This window comes from Heteronotia binoei, chromosome 14, assembly GCF_032191835.1.
Source record: "Heteronotia binoei isolate CCM8104 ecotype False Entrance Well chromosome 14, APGP_CSIRO_Hbin_v1, whole genome shotgun sequence".
In the NCBI taxonomy this organism is placed as follows: Eukaryota; Metazoa; Chordata; class Lepidosauria; order Squamata; family Gekkonidae; genus Heteronotia; species Heteronotia binoei.
In genome coordinates, this window is record NC_083236.1 from 66,855,691 (window position 1) to 66,878,765 (window position 23,075).

General features: G+C 54.4%; 1 protein-coding gene and 1 non-coding gene across 4 annotated transcripts in view; one reads left to right on the top strand and one right to left on the bottom strand.

The window, feature by feature from the left end:
- The window catches only part of GSE1 (Gse1 coiled-coil protein), a 592,607-nt gene extending 573,060 nt beyond the window's left edge, over window positions 1-19,547 (bottom strand). For 2 of the 3 annotated variants that reach the window (XM_060254205.1, XM_060254204.1), the window contains exon 1: window positions 18,803-19,538. The gene's annotated coding sequence lies outside the window, so the exon portion shown is untranslated. Of the gene's footprint in view, window positions 1-18,802 lie in introns of all 3 variants that reach the window. The other variant, XM_060254206.1, reaches the window with a different exon arrangement.
- On the top strand, window positions 18,422-18,490 carry TRNAI-GAU (transfer RNA isoleucine (anticodon GAU)). The gene has a single exon. It is a non-coding gene; the product is annotated as a tRNA-Ile (tRNA).
- Window positions 19,548-23,075: the final 3,528 nt, after the last annotated feature.

Consider the following 23,075-nt stretch of genomic DNA (forward strand, 5'->3'; position numbering starts at 1 on the left):
AATTGGACCCCCTGGCCCAATCCTTTTGAAACCTGGAGAATATTTTGGGGAGAGGAACTAGATGCTATGCGGAAAATTTGGTGCCTGTACCTTTAAAAACAGCCTCCCCAGAGCCCCAGATACCAGTGGATCAATTCTTCATAATACCCTATGGCAGGGGTGGCCAACGGTAGCTCTCCAGATGTTTTTTGCCTACAACTTCCATCAGCCCCAGCCAGCATGGCCAATGGCTGGGGCTGATGGGAGTTGTAGGCAAAAAACATCTGGAGAGCTACCATCGGCTACCCCTGCCCTATGGGAATCTGCCTCCATAGGAAATAATGGCGTGCCCAGCAAACATTTCCTCCCCCCCCCTCTTTCTGATGACACTGAAGCAGGGGGGGGGCTCCAAACCGGGGGGATCTCCTGCTCCCACCTGGGGATTGGCAACCCTATCACTGACTCATGTGGAGGGGGTCCCAATTTGGTACCTCCAGAAGGCGCCCTAGGTAATCACCTAGTTTCCCTAGTGGCAGGGCTGACCTCGAGGACTCTAACCCCCCCCCCCCCAATCTCCAGGAATTCCCCAGCCTAGAGCTGGCAAGCCTATGGCAAGCTCAAATCCACGCCGCCATCCACCATTAAACAGGCAACCCACCCAGGCTAACCCAGCTACAGAACAGCAAAAGCCGGGGCAGCTCTCGGGGCTGCAAAAACCCTCCCGTCCCAGCAAACCCACCCGCTTATCCCCAGATGCTCTTTCCACCCCCCTCGGTGGCCTCCTAGGCGCTCTGTGACCTTCACAGCCCCCTCCCCCCAGCTGTTCCACATTGCTAAGCCTCCCACCCCCCAGCGGCTGGGGCCTGCAAGCCGCCATCAATCACAGCGGAGAGCCGAGAAGCCTTCAGATGCCGTGCTGGGTCCCTGGGAAGAAGCAGCCTCACGCAGGCTGTCACTCACCCAGTCCCCAGGCCTGGAAAAGGACAGACTCCGCGCGCCTGCCTGCCCCAACCACTCCGGCTCACCAGACACTGCAGCAAATTGCCACACGGCACGGAAGGGGCGTCAGGATGCTGAGGGTGGCAACCACAGCTGTGGTTAGAGGAAGCAGCAGCAGAGAGAGACAGAGACAGAGAGAAGAAGAAGAAGATATTGGATTTATATCCCGCCCTCCGCTCCAAAGGGTCTCAGAGCGGCTCACAATCTCCTTTCCCTTCCTCCCCCACAACAGACACCCTGTGAGGTGGGTGGGGCTGGAGAGGGCTCCCACAGCAGCTGCCCTTTCAAGGACAGAGTCTCAGAGCGGCCTACAATCTCCTTTCCCTTCCTCCCCCACAACAGACACCCTGTGAGGTGGGTGGGGCTGGAGAGGGCTCTCATAGCATCTGCCCTTTCAAGGACAACCTCTGCCAGAGCTATGGCTGACCCAAGGCCATCCCAGCAGGTGCAAGTGGAGGAGAGAGAGACAGACAGACAGAGAGAGAGACAGACAGACAGAGAGAGAGAAAGAGAGAGACAGAGAGAGAAAGAGACAGAGCTTTAATCTTAGTTTAACTCTATCCCCAAACTGACTTTCTACACTAGAATCAGAGAATCAGAGAAACCAACTTTATGACTCTATGATTCTATGGTTTTAGTTTAGAAAGTCAGCTTGGGGATAGAGTTAAACCAGGATTAAAGGTCTAGTGCGAAATTGGTCAGAGACAGAAAGAGACAGAGAGAGAGAGAGACAGAAAGAGAGAGACAGACAGACAGAGAGAGAGAGAGAGAGAGAGAGAGAGAGAAAGTTTGCTCTGGGGCGATTTTTCCTGAGCTAAAACAAACATGTGTGAGCTGGAGGCTAAAAAACTGTGAGCTAGCTCACGATAGCTCAGCTTACAGGGAGCAAAGCCCACATGCAAAAAAACAGCAACAACAATTGCAGCATGGAACTCCCCAGCAGCAAGTAGCGGATCTCACCAGGCAAACACATATATCAGGTTCTTAAGCAAAACATGGTAAGCAACAGAGTCAACGGGCCAGGAAGTGCCTGGGTGAGATAGAACGATGTAAAATTCAAATGTAATCAAGGGAAGCGTGGAGATCAGTCCCAATTGCAGTAATTGCTAACGACGGAGCCTCCGGAGTTTTGCTAAACTCGTTAATATCATCTCCCCAAAACGTAAGAAGGATGCGGGATTCGTCGGTCATGACCAGCGTCAAGTAGTTTTGCAAAATCAGAGAGATTGCATAGTTCCCAATTACGGCTACTGGGGCGGTTCTCCGAGCTTTGTTTGATTACATCTGAATTTGACAGAATCGAGTCTCACTTCGTCCCTCCTGCGTTTTGCTGCCCTCCTCGTTTACAGCTTGTTTTCCTTTACAATCTTTTATACACAAACATACACGCACATTCAGGTGGGGTGGGGAGAATCCCCTTCATGCAGTCAGTCCCTCAACTGTGGCTTGAGAGGCTCATGTGGCTCTTTCACACATATTGTGTGGCTCTCGAAGCCCTCACCGCCCTGGGGGTCAGTTTGGAGAAAGCATTTTAAGTTGTTTTCTTTCCACCTCTCTCTCCCTCTGATTTGCCTTCCTTCCTTGTCTTGCAGCTCTCAAACATCTGACAGGCACAACCGGCTCTCATAAGAACGTAAGAGAAGCCATGTTGGATCAGGCCAATGGCCCATCCAGTCCAACACTCTGTGTCACAGAAGAACATAAGAGAAGCCCTGTTGGATCAGGCCAGAGGCCCATCCAGTCCAACACTCTGTGTCACAGAAGAACATAGGAGAAGCCCTGTTGGATCAGGCCAGTGGCCCATCCAGTCCAACACTCTGTGTCACATAAGAGAAGCCATGTTGGATCAGGCCAATGGCCCATCCAGTCCAACACTCTGTGTCACAGAAGAACATAAGAGAAGCCCTGTTGGATCAGGCCAGAGGCCCATCCAGTCCAACACTCTGTGTCACAGAAGAACATAAGAGAAGCCCTGTTGGATCAGGCCAGAGGCCCATCCAGTCCAACACTCTGTGTCACAGAAGAACATAAGAGAAGCCCTGTTGGATCAGGCCAGAGGCCCATCCAGTCCAACACTCTGTGTCACAGAAGAACATAAGAGAAGCCCTGTTGGATCAGGCCAGAGGCCCATCCAGTCCAACACTCTGTGTCACAGAAGAACATAAGAGAAGCCCTGTTGGATCAGGCCAGATGCCCATCCAGTCCAACACTCTGTGTCACACAGTGGCCAAAACAAGCGCCATCAGGAGGCCCACCAGTGGGGCTAGAAGTCCTCCCACTGTGCCCCCCCAAACACTAAGAATATAGAGCATCACTGCCAAAGACAGAGAGTTCCATCAATACGCTGTGGCTAATAGCCACTGATGGACCTCTGCTCCAATTATCTAATCCCCTCTTGAAGCTGTCTATGCTCATAGCCGCCGCCACCTCCTGTGGCAGTGAATTCCACGTGTTAATCACCCTTTGGGTGAAGAAGGACGTCCTTCAGTCTCAGATTTGTTCCCATTTATGTATTTATTTATCACATTTAAATCCCGCCCTCCCCTATGGACTCAGGGCGGCTAACAACAATTTAAAACAACATATAGGCAGTTAAAAGACAAAATGTACAATAAAAACTATTTGCATACAGCTGGTTAAGGAGATGGCCCTCTAATGCCAGCTTAAGGTTGGCCGATTCTGGGCTGGGAAATCCCCGGGTATTTTTCCTGTCTAGTGAGTGGCTGCCCATTTTAAACCTCAGCCTGCCAACCTTCCAGTCCTTCTGCTCTCTCCCCGGCCTCCTCCCTTTCCTTGACTCCGGCAATGGATCTGTGCCTCTTTCCCCACAGGCCACCCTCCTTGGACTAGAGTCTGGAGGCAAATTCTAGGAACCGGCAATATTTATTCTGTCCTGTGCAAAGGTGACGTTGGCACGGGAGAATCTGAAATAGATTTTCAACCCTGGCCTGTTCCCTCTTCCACACCTCCTCCCCATGTGCCAGTTGCCTAACAGAAAACCCCCCATTGCTGGGACTATGGTCTACCTTGACCTCTTGTACCAAAGACGGTCCCACTGAATCGTTATAAAAAGTGGGCTTTGTATATGAGCTTTTAACACATGAAAAGGGAGGGAGGGAGGGAGGAAAAGTTACTCTAAAGGTATTCCTGGAATTCCTGCATATTAACAAAGCACAGTCAAAAAGATGCAGACCTCTACAGAAGTTGAAAACGTCCAGGTCCTAGTGTCCACTGACTGTGACGTCAACAATCTATCAATTCCACATTGCCCCCATTCTTTGCCTCTTTCAGACTTAAAGAAGACTTGAGAGTAAATCTTTTCTTAGCAGCTTGGTTTGGTGCATGTGAAACCTGAAGGCCTTTCTACAGGAGACCACGGGAGACAAGAACCATCCAACAAACATCAGCGGGAAACGTGAAACGGAATCACCCCGTTAGCCAAAACGCTCTTCCCAAAAGCACTGCGGCTCCGTTCTTGAAACAAAAAACATCTTCTGCACTCCAGCCAGTGAACAAAACTGAACGGGTTCCAGAGGGAATTGGATCTCAGGGTTCTGGATGAGAAACAAGGCCGGGAAAAGGACGACAGGCACAAGTCCGGTCACGCTGCTCTCTCCTCACGCAGCACTGAGAAAACTGCCGCTGGCAGCCAGGAATTGTAAATATTTGTTCAGCCTCACGCCATTCAATTGACCGGTCAAATATCAGCAAGTGACCACCTATTATTTGACAGCGGTCAATTATTGTCCAATATTTCAGGGAGAGAAGGAGGCCCCTAAGTGGAAGGCAGTTCATCTTTCCAAATTCGTTCTGGTGACACCGACCAGCAAGGGCAGGAGAGAAGCCAGAGTGCTCTGGGGCAGCACCGGGCAGATCTAACCCCACCATAAAGCTTCACCCTCAAACCACTGGCCACTCCACATGGGAAGAGTTGGTCAGTTTTGGGCACCACATTTTAAAAAGGGATCTAGACAAGCTGGAATGGTTCCAGAGGAGGGCGACGAAGATGGTGAGGGGTCTGGAGACCCAAGTCCTATGAAGAAAGGCTGAAGGAGCTGGGGATGTTTAGCCTGGAGAGGAGGCGGCCGAGAGGTGATAGGATCACCATCTTCAAGGACTTGAAGGGCTGCCCTCTAGAGGATGGTGAGGAATTGTTTTCTGTGGCCCCGGAAGGTAGGACCAGAACCAATGGGTTGAATTTAAATCAAGAGTTCCCGGCTCAACATTAGGGTTAGGAAGAACTTCCTGACGGTTAGAGCAATTCCTCAGTGGAACAGGCTTCCTCGGGAGGTGGTGGGCTCTCCTTCCTTGGAGGTTTTTAAACAGAGGCTAGATGGCCATCTGACAGCAATGAAGATCCTGTGAATTTGGGGTAGGTATTTGTGGATTTCCTGCATTGTGCAAGGGGTTGGACTAGAATCAGGGGTGGCCAGCGGTAGCTCTCCAGATGTTTTTTGCCTACAACTCCCATCAGCCCCAGCCAGCATGGCCAATGGCTGGGGCTGATGAGAGTTGTAGGCAAAAAACATCTGGAGAGCTACCGTTGGCCACCCCTGGACTAGATGACCCTGGAGGTCCCTTCCAACCCTATGATTCTACACACACGCACACACATGGGTTTTGCAGCGGGAACTCCTTTGCATATTAGGCCACAAACCCGATGTAGCCAATCCTCCGGGAGCAGGGATGGCCCTACCCCTTCTGGCACCCTAGGCAGCACAGCTCTGCCTCCACCCCGAGTCCCCGGACCTGCAGCCTACTTGTGAGTACCCCTGCGCCTGCTGCCTACTAACGAGTAGCTCCGCAAGGCAGCCAACGCGGGGCTACTCGCAAGTAGGCACCAGGTGTGGGGCTACTCGCAGAAAGGGGCGGCGGGGGAGAAGAGGCAGGCAGGCAGGCAAACTAGGCACCCACCCCTCCAGATAAGATGCTGGCCACGTCGAAGCTGGTAGGGCTGATCCGCGGCACGCTCTGATCGCTGGGAGGAGGGCGGAAAGGAAGGGAAGGGAAGCCGTGGCAGCGGCTGGAGGGGGGGGGAGAGGCAGGCAAGCAGGCAAACTAGGAGTTTGTCATGGGCACCTGCGGGGAGCCCAATTCGGTAATCCCTCCCGGCACCCTAGACAACTGCCTAGCTTGCCTAGTGCAGGGATTTCGAACTCATTTCTTACGAGGGCCAGATCTGACATAAACAAGACCTCGTTGGGCCAAGCCATATTGGGCCAGGCCACGTGTGTACCTATTTAAAATTAGGTAGCAGAGATATAAATTTCATAAAGAACACAAACACAAATATATTATTGAAAAAACTTAAAACATGCCTAAAACGTTAGCAGTCATTGGTCTTCAAGGTGCTTTCTTTGTATCTCTCCCATAAGATCCAGGAAGCTGGGCAAAGGAAGCTCTGGCTCTTTCCTTCCTTCCCCAGGGGACCAGGAGGGGGAGGAGCCTCAGCCAAGAGAGGGAAGACTCGTCTCAGTTAGCTCTGCTGCGCAACTGAGAGAGCCTGGCAAAGCAAGCTATTCCTCCCCAAGGAAGGAGCCTCAGCCAATGGCGATAAGAGGTTTTTGCTCCGTTGCTCCTGTGCGATTGAGCAAGCCTGGCAAAGCAAGCTGTGATGCAGAAGGAAGCAAGAGAGGAGAAAGAAGCAGATGACAGCCAGTTGCTCGGGGGCCTGATAGGAGACCTCTGGAGGCCTGATTTGGCCCCCGAACTGCATGTTTGACACCCCTGGCCTAGTGGGCGAGCCGACCCTGTCCGGGAGCTTACAGTAGGCCCTGTGCTAAGAGCTCTGTAGACTCTTGGAGAATTGGCTACATCAGGGGGGTGGGGCCTAACATGCAAAGGCGTTCCTGCTACAAAAAAAATACAAAAATATCCAAGAGAGAGAGAGAAATGCAGGAAAAGGCCTTGCCACTTGGAAAACTCCAAACTATGTGAAGAGAAGGAGGCAGGAGGGGCTCAGGAATGGCTAAGGAGTAACCACTCTGCATCTAGGGGTTTTGTGAACGGGGTGTACCAAACTCACTGGCATGCGCTCTCCCTTCCTCGCTTGGAACGGCTGGGCGACTTCCCACCAACCCCGGCCCCCCTTTCACCCTGCACTCGCTTCCCTGCGTGAAAAAAAAAGACTTGGAAAGCAGTGAGTTCAGCCCTCCGAGCCAGGCGGGAGCCAAAGTGGAAGTTTTTCCATGTGCCGTTCTCCGAGCAGATGCTCTCCCCGCTGCCAAGACAAGCAGGAACCGGTGTTTGGCGGCACAGCAGCGTGCCAGAGGAGAGGGCGAAGGGAGGGCCACCTCGCAACCGACGGGGCGACCCAGGCCTCAGGAGGCAGCCGCCCCAGCACCTCTTCGCCTGGAGGGCGAAGAAACTCTGCTGCGATTCTGAAGTGGGAGGAGAAAGGAGGAGGAGGAGGGAAGCGGCCACCTGAATTCCTCAACCAGCACTCAGGGTGGCAGGGGGCCATGAAGTGTGACGCTGTCGGCCTCCTCTCCCCACACCCCTTCCTTTTCTTGATAACAAATGCTGCAGGGAAACAGATGTGAGCGTCTCCCGCTGACATCCCAGCGATGACAGATGAGCTCTGCGATCCTTCATGTGCGGGTAAAACACTCCAGTCTGCACCTGTTCCCTGTCCCAGCCTGCATAAGCGGAGGGTGCGGGGGGGGGGGGGAACAGAGCTGAAGCCTCCTCCGCACTCGTGACATTAGCCAGGGAGAGAGAGCTGGCTGAAGGGAAAGCAGCAGCCAGCTCAAACGGAGCAGCCTGTCCCTTTTTTTTTTTTTAAAGTGAGTTCTAAAAAGCGAGACCAGCTGCATCCAGGCTGAGACCCATGAGACCCTGAAGAAAACTTAAGAAGTGGTTTTTGCTGTTATGATAGGAAGCCCCAAAGGAACTCCTTCCAGAAGAGCAGGGCTTTTTTTGTAGCAGGACCTCCTTTGCATATTAGGCCACACCCTCCCCCGATGCAGCCAATCTTCCTGGAGATTACAGTAGGCCCTGCACTAAGACCCCTGGGAGCTCTCGGAGGATTGGCTACTTCGGGGGGGTGGCCTAATATGCAAATAAGTTCCTGCTACAAGAAAAGCCCTGCGGGGGAAGTCTCTGCTCAGCGCGGAAGTATCTGCTCAGAAGGACCCCGGTTCGACCCCTGGCAGCATCTCCAGTTGAAAAGGACCGGGCGGAAGGTGTTCGGAAAGACCTCTGCCCAAGACTCTGGAGAGCTGCTGCCAGTCTAGGCAGACAAGACTCACTTTGGTGGATCAGAGATCTGACGCAGAAAGCAGCTTCAGGGATTCGCAGAATCAGAGTTGGGAGGGACCTCCAGGGTCATCTAGTCTAACACCGCCCCCGCCCCCCCGCACAATGCAATGCAATGCAATGAATAACCTTTACTGGCGTGATATCCAGGCCTCAGATTCAGTGGGAGCTCACAGGAGCGTAGCTCCTGAACCTTTCTGAAAGTTCCACCTCCTCCTTCTGAGAGTTCCACCTCCTCGTCCATTGAATAATAGCCGCAGCTGCATAACAATCCCTGGATGAGCTCCACCACCTATTTCTCTACAAAATGACCCCTGACACAGCAAGGAACCAACTCGCCCATCAAATGGCAGTTTGGAAATACATTAAGCGCCTCCCAGATGCTAAATACAAAAATTTCGCAACAGTTTCAATTGCAGGTTGGTTCCCAGTGGACAGCAAGAAGGAAATTTTACATTGGTCAGACTTCGCTGTTTCCTCACTCACACAAGGGTCAATTATGCAACGTAGATCAGAATAAAAAGTACAGTTTAGGAACACATATTCTAAACTTTCTGCCTCTGCACATGCACAAGGGCACAGTCTGTTAACATAGGGAGGAGAGTTTGGATTTATACCCCGCCCAGAGTGGTTTCCCATCTCCTTCTTTTCCTCTCCCCCCCCATAACAGATACCCTGTGAGGTAGGTGGAGCTGAGAGAGCTCGGAGAGAACTGCTCTTGAGAGAACAGCTCTGAGAGGGCTGTGACTGACCCAAAGTCACCCAGCTGGCTGCATGTGGAGGATGGGGAATCAAACCCAGCTCTCCAGATTAGAGTCCGCTGCTCTTAACTGCAAAACCAAAGTGGGATTACATAGACTCAGATTAGACAGGCTCAAACTGGGATTACAGTGATTAGACAGGACTCAGGGAAAAGAGATCTACCAGCCACGGTGATTATGACGATGATGATGATGAAGACGACGACTGCAGGTTTATACCCCGCCCTTCTCTCTAAATCAGAGTCTCAGAGAGTCTTACAATCTCCTCTGTCTTCTCCCCCCACAACAGGCACCCTGTGAGGTGGGTGGGGCTGAGAGGGCTCTCACACCAGCTGCCTTTTCAAGGACAACCTTTGCCAGAGCTATGGCTGACCCAAGGCCGTTCCAGCAGGTGCAAGTGGAGGAGTGGGGAATCAAACCCGGTTCTCCCAGATAAGAGTCCACACACTTCACCTTTACACCAAACTGGCTCTTTCAACCACCCTTTCAAGGACAACCTCTGCCAGAGCTATGGCTGACCCAAGGCCCATTCCAGCTGCCCTTTCAAGGATTTCTCTGCCAGAGCTATGGCTGACCCAAGGCCCATTCCAGCTGCCCTTTCAAGGACATCTCTGCCAGAGCTTTGGCTGACCCAAGGCCCATTCCAGCTGCCCTTTCAAGGACAACCTCTGCCAGAGCTATGGCTGACCCAAGGCCATTCCAGCACTGCAAGTGGAGGAGTGGGGAATCAAACCCAGTTCTCCCAGATAAGAGTCCGCGCACTTAACCACTACACCGAACTGGCTCTTCTATATGACTATATGGAACCTCCACATTTAGAGGCAGTCAACCTCTGGATCATCGTGCCAGGAGGCAACAACAAGGGAAGGCCTTGGCCTCTCTGCCCTGCTGTTAGACCTCCGGAGGAACTGGCTGGCCACTGTGTGAGTCGGGATGCTGGTCCAATCCACTGGACTGATCCAGCAGGACTCTTCTGATGTTCATCTGAAACCATTCTTACAAGCCAGAAGTTAAATCAGATAAGCGACGGTTGCAATGCCAGAATTGTTCACCTCCATATTTCTCAAACTGGGAGCAATTCGTTTTAGAGACAGGGAACTGAGGCAATGAGACTTCCCCAAAGCCACAGAAAAATAAGAATACAGAATCTGAAGCCAGGCCTCCCCGAAACAAGTTCAGCTAGACCACACTGGTTCTTCAAAGCTGGGACCCTCTTCCTTTCTTTCTTTTTTTTAAAGTGTGTCTGGGATGCGGCCTGAAGACCTAAGGTATCCATATGAGCCAGAGCGCCTACAAACCACCGAACAGCAACACACGCCAGGCGCAGCTGTCCTGAAAACTCCTATCTGTTTTGTATCACTAGAGCTGTCATGACTTCCCCCAAAGAATCCTGGGAACTGTAGTTTAGTAAGCGGAGATCCCTAGCCGCTTCCACTCCTACAGACATCCACTTTCCTAGGCTTATAGTTGCCAAACTCCAGGCGGAGAGCTGAAGACTTCCCTTGATCTCTGGGCTACAGAGATTAGTTCCCCTGGAGGAAAACGGCTGCCATACAGGGCAGACGCTAGGACCCTGCTGAGGTTCTTAGTTTCCCCAAATCTCCAGGCTCCGCCCCCAAAGCCCCAGAAATTTCCCAACCTGGAGTTGGCAACCCTACGCTGGGCAGCTAAACCAGTTTCGATCTGCAGCGTCGACGTGCCCTGGGATTCTGCAATCTCATCGTCAGCTTTTCCTTATCGACCCCGGCCCTTGCGAGCCGTTTGCAGGTGTAGTGAAAAGGACCTGCTTCTGTGCCAATCTGTCTTCAGTGCCAATCAAATCTGTCTTGGGCCCCTTGAGTCAGGCAGGTTAGGTCGGGCCGTGGATTGGTTCGATGAGTTCTTCAGCTACTTTGTTGGGTTTGGGCAACTTCATTACCTGGAGTCTTTAGTCATTTAACTGTTTGTTTATGCATGCTGGTTGGTACTTAGCTAGTCAGTGGTAGAACCTATCAACTAGTCTGCATGTATCTCCCGCCGAAAGCCAGGTGTCAATATGCATATGAACCTGTGTTGGTAAACTCTAATTGAGTAATCAATACATTGGGGATGGTCTAGGGAGAAAGCACTGGGTTACAGTTTTTACAATCATCCCTAGATCTCCATCCAGTTGCTGTTTAGACCTTAGAGAGTCAACATGTAGTTAGAGAAGACAGGAAAGGAAAGGTCCCCTTTGCAAGCACCAGTTGTGTCCGACTCTGGGGTGACGTTGCTTTCACAACATTTTCACAGCAGACTTTTTTATGGGGTGCTTTGCCATTGCCTTCCCCAGTCCTCTACACTTTCCCCCAGCAAGCTGGGTACTCATTCTACCGACCTCGGAAGGATGGAAGGCTGAGTCCACCTCGAGCCGGCTGCCTGAAAACCCAGCTTCCGCCGGGGATCGAACTCAGGTCATGAGCAGAGCTTAGGACCGCAGTACTGCAGCTTTAACACTCTGCGCCACGGGGCTCTTAGAGAAGACAGATAGGATGTTAAATCCTTTTCTTGTTTTGTAGAACTCCAAGTTACCCCTTTCCTCACTAGACAAGTAATGATTACTTTGTTAAAGCTAAATGCATTTGCCTGGCTGTTTTGCAGTTTGCTCTGCATAACTCTGCTAACGAAATCCTAACATACTTCCCAGCAAACCAAGGGGGAGGAAAAGAAACATCGGTTGCTTGTCAACTATGCGAGAGCACCAGAGCAAAACACCAGGAACTTTCAGTCACCAGCGAGTGGACCTCTGGGGGCAGCAACGTTGGAAACGCAGGGGAAGAAAGAAACTGCAAATGCAGAGGAAAAGAGAAACGCTGGCATTCACAGCACCCTCCCTGATCCTCTATTGCTGGGGTGCGTGTTGGAATTCACCACGGAGTTACTGCTGGTGTTTTATCATTGTTTCCCCCGGGGACATTAGAAAAAGGCTTTGAAGATTGTTCTGGGGGTACTTCTCTCCCCTGGGGCAGAACCCCCCCAGAGGATGATCCAAAGCAGCCATTACTAGGAAGTTCAAGGAGCTCCATCACGGCACTAGTAAAGCTGTACCAAGACAAAACAGATCAGGAACTGGGATAAAAGGGCCTGAATATTATAGCTGACAGGAAGTTTTCCCTTTTCACAGACATATATATTTATCAGGCCTCAGCGGGAGCTCACAGGAGCACAGCTCCTGAACCTTTCTGAGTTCAGAACCTCCTTCTGAGAGTTCCACCTACATGTCCATTGAATAGTAGATGCAGCTGCATAACAATCCTTGGATGAGCTCCACCACCTATTTTTCTACAAAATGACCGCTGTACATTATACCAGGAGAGGCCGAACTTGCTTAATGTAAGAGCCACACAGAATAAACGCCAGATGTTTGAGAACCACAAGATATGAACATCAGATGTTTTAGAGTTGCAAGACAAGGAAGGAAGGGAAATAGGAGGGAGAGGTGGAAAGAAAACAACTTTAAATGCATACTCCAGGCCACTGCCTGGCTTGGCATGGAGAAGTGATTTAAAAAGAGAAATGCCTTCTGCAAGCTGGTCTCCAGGGTGGTGGGGTCTTTTAGAGCCACACAATATGTGTGAAAGAGCCACATGTGGCTCCCAAGCCACAGTTTGGCCACTCCTGTATTATACCATGCTTTTGCAGCTGTGAAGGCTCTGAAGCTGATTGGCTGAAGGGGGGTGTAATGGCCAGGAATGTTCCCAAACATTCCAGCTTCTAGGGAGAACCACTCAAGACAGAAACGAAAGGTTCACAAGCCCAGTTTCAATAAGGAAAGACAGTTGTCGGCTAGGGTAAACACAATTTGATTTACGGAAGAGCTGGGTGAGATCCAGCTCAGAACAAGAAAGACGACAAGGAAGAAGTTCCGTCAAGTAGGAAAGGAAGTCCACAGCCGGAATGGATTAGAGGAGGAGGAGGAGGAGGAGGAGGAGAAGGATGTAGATTTATACCTCACCCTTCTCTGTGAATCAGAGCAGCTTATTACAATCTCCTGCAGCTTCTTCCCCCACAACAGACACCCTGTAAGGAGGGTGAGGCTGAGAGGGCTCTCACAGCAGCTGCCCTTTCAAGGACAACCTCTGCCAGAGCTATGGCTGACCCAAGGCCATTCCAGCAGCTGCAGGTGGAGAATCAAACCCGGTTCTCCCAGATAAGAGTCCACACACCTAACCACTACACCAAACAGAGGGATGAACAGGAATGCTGCCAGTGAGAAAGACAGAGGGAAGCTCTTGGAGAACTTGTATTCAGAAACCCAAGGGGCAAGGGGTTGGCCAGTCGAGACCCCAAGAAGGCTCCTAGGGCCCAGATTTGCAGAAGCAGACTTCTCCTGGTTATGGTTTCTACCTTCATTAAGCTGCTTAGAGCCATCAGTCTTGCAAGGCTGATTCACACGTTACAAAATCCTCAGGTGCTCCACAAGCGCCCTATATGAATCGGGATCAAGACGCTACAGGCAGAAAGAGCTTTTGTGAGCCACTTTTGCCTTGTTAGAAAAACCCAAATGCAGTCATCCCTCCTGGAACAACATGGGGACACGGGGACTCTGTAACGTGTGAACTGGTCCTTGAGGCACCAGTGAGGGCAGAGAAGTGAGAGGGGACACTGAACATTAATTTGTACCCATGCTCCACAGGCATCGAAACCCCCACCTCCCAGCCAGCCAGCCAGCTTGGAGAAGGCCTCTGTCTCTTTAAATCACTTTTTCAAGTGCATTGGAGAATGCATTTAAAGTTTCAATTGCTTTCTATCCACCACCCTTCCAGTTTGGTGTAGAGGTTTGGTGTAGTGGTTAAGTTTGCACTCTTATCTGGGAGAACCGGGTGATTCCCCACTCCTCCGCTTATAGCTGCTGGAATGGCCTTGGGTCAGCCATAGCTGTGGCAGAGGTTGTCCTTGAAAGAGCAGCTGCTGTGAGAGCCCTCTCCACCCCCACCTACCTCACAGGGTGTCTGTTGTGGGGGAGGAAGGGAAAGGAGATTGTGAGCCGCTCTGAGACTCTTCGGAGTGGAGGGCAGGATATAAATCCAATATCTTCATCTACCTCACAGGGTGTCTGTTGTGGGGAAGGGAGATAAAGGAGATTGCGAGCCGCTCTGAGACTCTTCGGAGTGGAGGGCGGGATATAAATCCAATATCTTCATCTACCTCACAGGGTGTCTGTTGTGGGGGGAGGAAGGTAAAGGAGATTGTGAGCCGCTCTGAGACTCTTTGGAGTGGAGGGCGGGATATAAATCCAATATCTTCTTCTTCATCTCTCTCCCCCATCTCTTTGCCTCTTTCCTTCCTTCTGTCCATCTTGCGGCTCTCAAAATCTGATGTTCATGTCTAGCAGCTCTTAAATATCTGACGTTTATTCTAAGTGGCTCTTACGTTAAGCAAGTTTGGCCGCCTCTGCTCCAGGGCTTCATGTGTCAATGAGTTGCCTCCAGCATTTTGTGGCTCTCCCTTTTTTGTGCTTCCCGGTTAACAAGCAGAAGGGAAGCTCACACCATCTGCCCCACAGATATGAGAGCAAATGGGGCCCTCCTCTGCAGAGTGACTCCAATCCCATCTCAGTTACTTCACGGAGTAACCATGCACGGGACTGTGCCGTAAAAGGAAGAGATTGCTCTCGTGTGCTTTACCAAACAAGAGATCACCATCTTTAAGTACTTGAAGGGCTGTCCTATAGAGGATGGTGTGGAATTGTTTTCTGTGGCCCCAGAAGGTAGGACCAGAACCAATGGGATGAAATTAAATCATAAGAGTTTCTGGCTCAACATTAAGAAGAACTTCCCGACCGTTAGAGCAGTTCCTCAGTGGAACAGGCTTCCTCGGGAGGTGGTGGGCTCTCCTTCCTTGGAGGTTTTTAAACAGAGGCTTGATGGCCATCTGACAGCGATGCAGATCCTGTGAACTTAGGGAGAGGTGTTTGTGAGTTTCCTGCATTGTGCAGGAGGTTGGACTAGATGACCCTAGAGGTCCCTTCCAACTCTATGATTCTAAGTCTCTCCTTGGCGCATCAGCCTGGAAGTACAGGAATAGGAAGTGTGAGTCGTGCATCTCCCAGCCTTCCTAATCGTGAGCGGAGCCACCAAAAACAAGAGGTCGTGTATGTGTTTTATGCAGTTCCATTTGAGTTCCTGCCTGACTCATTGGAGTCAGGAGAGCCAAGCTTGGGGACTTAGGAACAATGAGCAGCAGGACCCAAATCCTGCTAGAATTCCACTCCTGGATCTACCTTAGGGAGACACAGTCTTGTGTCTGAGAGGAAGATGGCCTCGAGATACCAGATCTCGTCCCAAAATACTAGAACTCAAGAGCGCCCAATGGAGCTGGCGGGCAGTAGATTCAGTACAGACAAAAAAGGAATTCTGCTTTGCACAGTGAGCAATTAAAACGCAAGATCTGCTGCCAGAGAATGTAGCGATGGTCACAGGCGCAGCCAGCTTCTAAAGGAGGATGCGAAAGATGGATGGAGGAGTGGTCTCTCAGTGCCTACCAGCCAAGATGACCGAAGGGAACTTCCATATTCAGAAGCAGTCAAGCTCTCTGGCTCCCACCACCAGGAGGCAGCATCAGGGGAAGGCCTCCATCTCCACGCCCTGATGTTGGCCTTCCAGAGGGACAGGTTGGCCACTGTGCATGAGACAGGATGCTGGACTAGGGGGACCACTGGTCCAACCCAGCAGAGCTCTTCTGACATTGATAAGCCACTCCCCAGCGCACTCAGGGGCCAGCAAGGGCAGCCTATCCATGCCCACGAAAGGAAACCCTCTGCCCTATCAGGACAGCCTGAACCACCATATCGAGGGCCCGCCCTGGACTATCTGGCTCCCTTGGCAAGATGCAGGGCTTTTTCTGTAGCAGGAACTCCTTTGCCTATTAGGACACACCCCCACGATGTAGCCAATCTTCCAAGAGCTTACAGGGCTCTTCATACAGAATTTACTGTAAGCTCCAGGGGGATTGGCTGCATCAGGGGTGTGTGGCCTAATATGCAAAGGCGTTCCTGCTACAAAAGAAAAAGCCATGGGCTAAGCTAACTTCTGGTGTCCCCCCGCCTCGGCTGCACTGATAATGTCACCAAGTCACACGGGGGGAGCACCCAGTTTGGCACCCCTGGAAGGCTGGCGCCCTAAACAGTCACCTAGTTTGCCTACTAGCAATCCGGCCTGGACCACTTCCTAAGAGAGCCAGTTTGGTGTAGTGGTTAAGTGTGCGGCCTCTTATCTGGGAGAACGGGGTTTGATTCCCCACTCCTCCACTTGCAGCTGCTCGAATGGCCTTGGGTCAGCCAGAGCTCTCTTATCTGGGAGAACCGGGTTTGATTCCCCACTCTTCCACTTGCAGCTGCTGGAATGGCCTCGGGTCAGCCATAGCTCTGGCAGAGGTTGTCCTTGAATGGGCAGCTGCTGTGAGAGCCCTCTAAGCCCTACCCACCTCACAAAGCATCTGTTGTGGGGGGAGAAGATATAGGAGATTTTAAGCCGCTCTGAGTCTATGATTCAGAGAGAAGGGCTGGGTATAAATCTGCAATTCTTCTTCTATTAGGACACCCCCCATGATGTAGCCAATCCTCTTCGTACAGGGCCTACTGTAAGCTCCAGGAGGATTGGCTACATCAGGGGTGTGTGGCCTAATATGCAAAGGCGTTCCTGCTACAAAAGAAAAAGCCATGGGCTAAGCTAACTTCTGGTGTCCCCCCGCCTCGGCTGCACTGATAATGTCACCAAGTCACACGGGGGGGGGGCACCCAGTTTGGCACCCCTGGAAGGCCAGCGCCCTACGTAATCACCTAGTTTGCCTAGTAGCAGACCGGCCTGGACCACGTCCTAAGGGGGGAGGGAGTTCCCTTCTCCTGCTGAATTTACACAACACTGGCCTATAAATAAATAAAACAAAATCCCCCACTCGTTAGTTTTAAAGAGGTCTCCTGAGTCACAACACGACAGCCCCCTCTGCTGACTGACGACACGCAGACATTTCCCGGCATGGTGGTACAGCGATGGGACAGGGCGGGGCGGGACTAGCAGGACCTGCAAAACAGTTAGCCCCCTTGTTGACTCAGGCCTGTTTGACAGCCCGATGACCCCGCCCCCTACCACCAGCACCCCCTTCCCCATCTAGCTCCCCATAAAGCTGAAGAAGCTGTTGCCAGCCCAAGGCTGGTCCATCAGCGCACGCTTGGAGCCGCGCTGCCAAGAAGCGACGCACGTTTCAGCTAGATGTAAAAAGCAAGCGTCCCTCACTAGAGTGAAGCCAGGCTTGCCAAAACCCATTCATCCAGCCGGACTGGCTTCCAGGCAGACGAGCTCTGCAGAGGTTTTCTCTACAGCCACGTGCTAACGCCGGAGGCGGCAGACAGGCCGAATCGAACTTTTTCGGTGGGCTCATAACTTTCGTGAACTTTCCTGCCACGGCTTCCCTGTAAGGATGCAAAACCGCAACACTGCATGGAAGCTGGCCCCCCGGCTGTTCACAGACAAAAAGTGCTGTTTCTCAGCAGTTATAACGGAGTTTCTCAGACGCGCAGCATGGATAGGTCAACCCTGGCCTGCACATTACCAGGAAACCGCCACAGGGGAAAAGTAGGGTGCGTTAGGGCCAGAGAAACAAGCAGCCCCTTCCCAAATTTAGTGGAATAAAACCAGTGTTCGGATTTTGGTCAACTTCAGGGCTTGTGCGAGTGACCAGCAAGCCAGCCTCCCAGGAATTAGCATCAATGTTTGATTTTAAACATTGTCGGGGAGGGCCAGTGGCTCAGTGGTAGAGCATCTGCTTGGTAAGCAGGTCCCAGGTTCAATCCTCGGCATCTCCAACTAAAAAGGGTCCAGGCAAGGAGGTGTGAAAAACCTCAGCTTGAGACCCTGGAGAGCTGCTGCCAGTCTGAGTAGACAAGACTGACTTGGATGGACCGAGGAGGGTCCCGATGCAGTAGAAGGCAGCTTCATATGTTCATATTAGGGGAGGGATGATGGCTCAGTGGTAGAGCATCTGCTTGGTAAGCAGGAGGTCCCAGGTTCAATCCCCGGCATCTCCAACTAAAAAGGGCCCAGGCAAGTAGGTGTGAAAAACCTCAGCTTGAGACCCTGGAGAAAGAGCCGCTGCCAGTCTGAGTAGACAAGACTGACTTGGATGGACCCAGGATGGGCTGATTCAGTATAAGGCAGCTTCATATGTTCTCATGTCTAAGGGGAGGGACGGTGGCTCAGTGGGAGAGCATCTGCTTGGGAAGCAGAAGATCCCAGGTTCAATCCCCGACATCTCCAAAAAAGGGTCCAGGCAAATAGGTGGGCAAAACCTCAGCTTGAGACCCTGGAGAGCCGCTGCCAGTTTGAGTAGACAAGACTGACTTTGATGGACCAAGGAGGGTCTGATTCAGTAGCAGCTTCATATGTTCATATGTTGATACTAGGGGAGGAACAGTGGCTCAGTGGTAGAGCATCTGCTTGATAAGCAGAAGGTCCCAGGTTCAATCCCTGGCATCTGCAACTAAAGAGGGTCCAGGCAAGTAGGTGTGAAAAACCTCAGCTTGAGACCTTGGAGAAAGAGCCGCTGCCAGTCTGAGTAGACAAGACTGACTTTGATGGACCAAGGGTCTGATTCAGTAGAAGGCAGCTTCATATGTTCATATGGTCAAAGGACTCTCAGCTCTGCTGTGCGCCCGGACACCAATCTACGGGGTCAATGACCCTGGGGTGGCTGGATTGCTAGAAAGCACCTGGTTGGGCGTCAGTCTCCCCCAGGCCAAGGGCAGTCCCAACACCTGCTGAACTCACCAAAAGGTCAACCGAGAGCCTTACCTTTGGGAGGGCCGCCGGCGCCCTGGCATGACCGGCGAAGAGCTCTCTGGGTGCCGCCGCTGCTTTGCCAGCGACCACCAGGGCGGCGCAGTCCCCACACGCCCCGATGGTGAGCCATTTGCCGTCATCCACCAGCAAGCTGTTGGGCGCCCGCAAGGCGTACAGGAAGACGGGCAGCCGGGCCACGCGCACCGCTCTTAATCCCTGGCACCGTTTCTTCTCCTGGCGACAGAAGAAGCAGACGAAGGCCTCCACTTTGTACTGGCGGGACCAGGCCCCGCTGGGGTGGGGGGCGCCGGCCCCCTCGTACCGCAGCCACTGCCCCAGCAGGTCGTGGTAGCACAGGACGCACGCGGACACGATCCCTGCGGAGTCGGCGGGCCTGGCCCTCGGAGCCGGCGGGTACACCGTCAGGAAGGGGAAGAAGGGCTCCTTCTCGCCGAAGCGTCCCGGGGGGTTGACGCTGAGCTGGAACTCCTTGCCGGGGCCCAGCTCTGCCCCGCAGATGTAGCACACGCCAGCCGGGCCCGCCACGGCCAAGGGGTGCCTGCCCGGGCAGGGGGCCTCTCCCGCCGCAAAGACTTGGTGGTAGCGTCCCAAAAAACTCTGCACCGAGGTGATGAACTCCTCGTTCTGGCAGGCCCGGTAGAGGGCCCACAGGTCCCGCAAAACCCCGTAGCACTTGGGACAGCTGCGGACTTCCCAGTGTTTGTCGAGGCCCCTGGCATTGGGGGGGCAGGGCAGCAGGGTGAGGAAAGGGAAGTGCATGGTGGCCTTGGCGCTGCCGTTGGTGATCCTGGCGGCCACGGCCTTGCCTCCCTTGGCACAGTCCTGCCCGCAGAGGTAGCAGGCCTCCGGCCGGACGGCACCCCGGGGGGCTTCTTCCCGGGCTGGGCTCTCCCTCTTGGGGGGCACGGCGGGGAGGGGCACGACGTAGAGGCGCCGCAGGACGGGCACGTCGGCCAGCTCGAAGCCCTGCCACTGCTGCATGAGGGAGGCGAAGCAGCTGGCGCACACCCAGGCGCTGCCGGCGGGGCTGATGGGCAGGGCCCCCGGGGGCGGGCTGTGGAGCCACAGGAAAGGGAAGAAAGGCGCCCGGGAGGCCTTCTCCTGCTTCTGCACGTGGATGCGGTGCTGGGAGGTGGGCGTCAAGGGCGAGCCGCAGACGTAGCAGGCCCCCTCGGGGCGGCCGGGTGTGGGCTCTCCACCCCAGGGGGGCCTGGCCCCTCGGGGCCCCCCCGCGCCTTCCTTCTGCTCCTCGTCGCTGGTGATGTTGATCTCGCTCTCCTCCGACGAGCAGCAGGCGGCGGGGGCGGGCAGGGCCCTCTTGGCGCCGGCCCCGTCGGCCCCTCGCCAAAGCGGCGCCCGCCGCTGGCGCTTCCTGCTGCGCGGCTTCTCGGTGGCGGGGGGCAGCAGCCCGTTGCCGGGAGCCAAGGAGGGCGCCGCCGCCTCGGGGGCCGGGGGAGGCGGCGGCTGGCTCCACTGGCGGTAGCCGCCGGCGGGGGTGGCCATGTGCGCGCCGGGCTCCTTGGCGCGCCAGGGGCCGGGGGGCTCGGGGGAGCGCGGCAGGGGCTCGACCTCGGAGAGGCAGTCGGAGAGGGAGGAGAGCTCGGAGTCGTCGGCGTCTTCGTCGTCGGCGGGCCGCCGCGGGTCGTCGTCTGGGGCGCCCAGGGCGTAGGCGGGGTTCCACTCCTGGGGCGCGCGGCGGAGCCCCCCGCCGCTCCCCGTCCCCCCGCCGCCGCCGCCGCCGCCGGGCCCGTCGCACTGGTAGGGCCGCTTGAGCCAGTACATGCGCTTGTCGAGGGGCGTGCGCGTCCGCTCGAAGGCGGCCCACTGCTCGGCCAGGAAGCAGCGGCACACGGCGCACACCACGGCGCAGCCCTCGGCGCTCACCTCCCGCGCCCCGGGCGCCGGCTCCTGGTGCTGCAGGAAAGGGAAGAAGGGCGCCGGCGGCGGCGGCTGCGGGGGCCGCACTTGCAGCTTCTGCTCCTTGCCCCGGCTGATGCCGCCGCCGCAGACGAAGCAGCAGAGCGCCCAGCTGGAGGAGGAGGACGACGACGCCGCTGCTGCTGGAGAGGGCGACGACCCCGCCGCAGGCTCCTCGCCGCCGGCTTCCAGCGCGGCCATCAGCCGCCGCTTGCGCGAGAGGGGCGCCCGCTTCTCCGGAGGAGAGGCGCTCATGGCGCACGCCGGGGCGCCCCGCCGGGACGGCTGCGGGAGGCTCCCCCGGGCCGGCCGCTCATCCTGCCGGCGCCGCTGCTGCAAGAGGAGGAGGAGGGGAGGCGGCTGCCGCCTGCTCGGCTCGGCTGGGGAGGGAGAGCCTGCCTTGCTCTGCCGCGTCCCGCTCGGCGAGCTCAACTTGGGCCGTGCGCCGCCGCCGCCGCAGCAGCCCGTGCAAAGTTTGGCGGCCAACTCGCCAGCGCCATCTCCCCTCCTCCCCCGGAGGTGGGTCTCTCCGCCAGCGGCGCCTGCCCGAGCCGGCCGCTTCCAGCCCGCCTCCTCCTCCTCCGAATTCTGCAGCGGGGTGGGAAGGGCCTGGCTCGCGGGCGGCCTGCCCGGGCTCGGGAAAGGGGGGGGGGGGAGGGAAGGAAGCCCCTTTGCGCAGCGGCTCCACGCGGGGGGGGGGGCGGCTCCTTGCGTCCCAAGGAGGGGCGGTAGAGGCGGCGCTTTTGCGTTTGCAAAAGGGCTCCTTAGCGCTTGGTGGTTTTGCTTCTTGCGCTTTGCATTTCCGAAAGGGCTCTCGGCGAGTTTGGGTCTTGGCGCTTTGCATTTGCAAAAGGGCTCTTGGCGTGTTTGCTTCTTGGCGCTTTGCATTTGCAAAAGGGCTCTTGGCGCTTGGCATTCGCAAAAGGGGCCAGAGCTTGCACGGGTCGCCGCGGGGCTCGGGGGACTTTTGCAGCCTTTCCCCTCTACTCCTCCATTTAAAATGGGGGGGGGGAACGCCCGAGCGGACTGGCCCTTTAACGGCCTGGAAAAGTCCCCCCTCCCCTGGGCGGCAGGCAGCCAGCGGGAGCTGAAAGTCTAGGCACCGCAGGGACGCCTTGGCGCCGCTCCAGGGTGCAGGGACAACAGGCGGAGGCTGTGCCCACGCGGGGGGCGGGGGGGGGAGGTTGGCAGATCCGGGTTGGGAGATTCCTGGAGTTTTGGAGATGGATTCCGGGGAGGACAGGGACCGCGGTAGGATACTGTGCCGTAGAGTTCATCCTCCAATATATCTAGTTTCTCAGATCACCCGAGTCTGGAGAGGAGCTGTCATTCCAGGGGATCCCCATGTTCCACCAGGAGGTTGGTATCCCTGGGCTCCGCTGCCTAGTGGGGGGCGGTGTAAGGGGCAGGGGCAGCCCCTTGCACTGATGGGGTGTGTTGCCAACCTCCAGGCAGTGGCTGCATCTCTCCTGGGATTAGCTTAATTTGTTGTACGGTCAACCGCCAGCATAGAGAAATTAAAACAAAGTTATTGATTTTAAAAAAAATAAAATAGAGGATAATATAAATAGGCAACCTGGGATTATAATTTATTCCCAGGCAATTGATCAGCTCCCCTGGAGATAATGGCCACTTTGGAAAGCCAGCTCTATGTGGCATTACACCCCACTGAAGTCTGTCCCCTCCCTGCCCACCTTAAACTCCACTCCCCCCCCCTCCCCACATCTCCCAAGAGTTTTCCAGCTGGGAGCTGACAGTGCTAAAGGGAGTGTTGGCTTGGGCTACTGCAATGCAGGGAAGGTCCGGGCTGCCCTTGGAGGCAGTCTCAATTCTTTGGCTGGAGCCAAACACGTCACCCAGCAGCATAACAGGGCCTGTCAGTGTTGGCCCCAAGCAGAAAGGCTTCCAGCTTGCTTCTGAGCTCGTGTTAAAGGTGCTGGGTTCAGCCTTTGAAACTCTTAAGTCTACGGTAATTCACAAGTTACAAGGAATATGCATGCAGTCACGCACACGTACAGCACATGTTTGAGTTTCCTTTTATAAATTCTCATGTTACACTCGTGCTGAATGCAAGACTTAAACCTTGCAATTCCCCAGCTATGGGTCTCCGATTTCATTTGCCTTCTTTTATTTAATTTCTTTTATTTTTTAGATTTACCGGTATATCCCACAAGCGGGCGCAGGGCAGCTTACAGCAGTAAAACAACAGAGTTAAAATGATACCATAAAAACAGACATTATGAAACGGGAGCAGCACAGTAAACAATCTTACAGACACAGGCGGTAAACAGCATGTGGCTGGTGGCTAACAGCATCGCATAACTCCGTCATGGTGAAATTATTCACG